Source organism: Amblyomma mixtum, chromosome 8 (assembly GCF_055824585.1).
Source record: "Amblyomma mixtum isolate Tamu chromosome 8, ASM5582458v1, whole genome shotgun sequence".
Taxonomy (NCBI): domain Eukaryota; kingdom Metazoa; phylum Arthropoda; class Arachnida; order Ixodida; family Ixodidae; genus Amblyomma; species Amblyomma mixtum.
Window position 1 is genome coordinate 70,672,504 of NC_143019.1, and position 660 is coordinate 70,673,163.

Consider the following 660-nt stretch of genomic DNA (forward strand, 5'->3'; position numbering starts at 1 on the left):
ACCGCTAAGATCTTTGCCACAGGCCTCCTTCATCCTCTCCGTTCTCTGCTCTCTCTCCATCGTGACTCGCAGCTTGGCCAGCTTTCCCTTGCCCGTCAGGGTCAGTGGTTACTGCCTCAAGCGGGTATCTCGCCCATTCCCATCGCCCCTTTTATCTCTCCTATTCCAACCCCGGCTCCCAATCATCGTATCCTCCCCCTCCCAACAAACATGTCCCGCGTCCTGCACGCCGGCCGTCGTCATGCGGCCGCGCAGCTCCATTCCCCTCTCTTTTATACCCAGGGTGTAGCCTACACGGATTCCTCCTTCGTGGCTCCTCGAGGTTCCTGTGGCTACGCCCTGTACCATCCCCACCTCCCCGCTCTTGAAACCTACAAGCGGCCGTATCTACACCCTCCGGATGCATTGTCTCTCGAGGTCCTCGCCATTGCACATGCCATCCAGTCATTTTCTCTCTTTCCCTCCCTTCAAGAGTACACGGTCTATGCAGACTCACAAGTCCCTATACACCACATACAGAAACGCAACCTAACCCCTTCTCTCCAACAGGAGGTCGAACAAGCGGTCTCCGCATTGCAGCCTTCCATCGTTTTCCTCCGCTGGGTCCCTGGGCCTTCAGGGATTGACGGCAATGAGCTGGCCCATCAGCTTGCCCGCGAC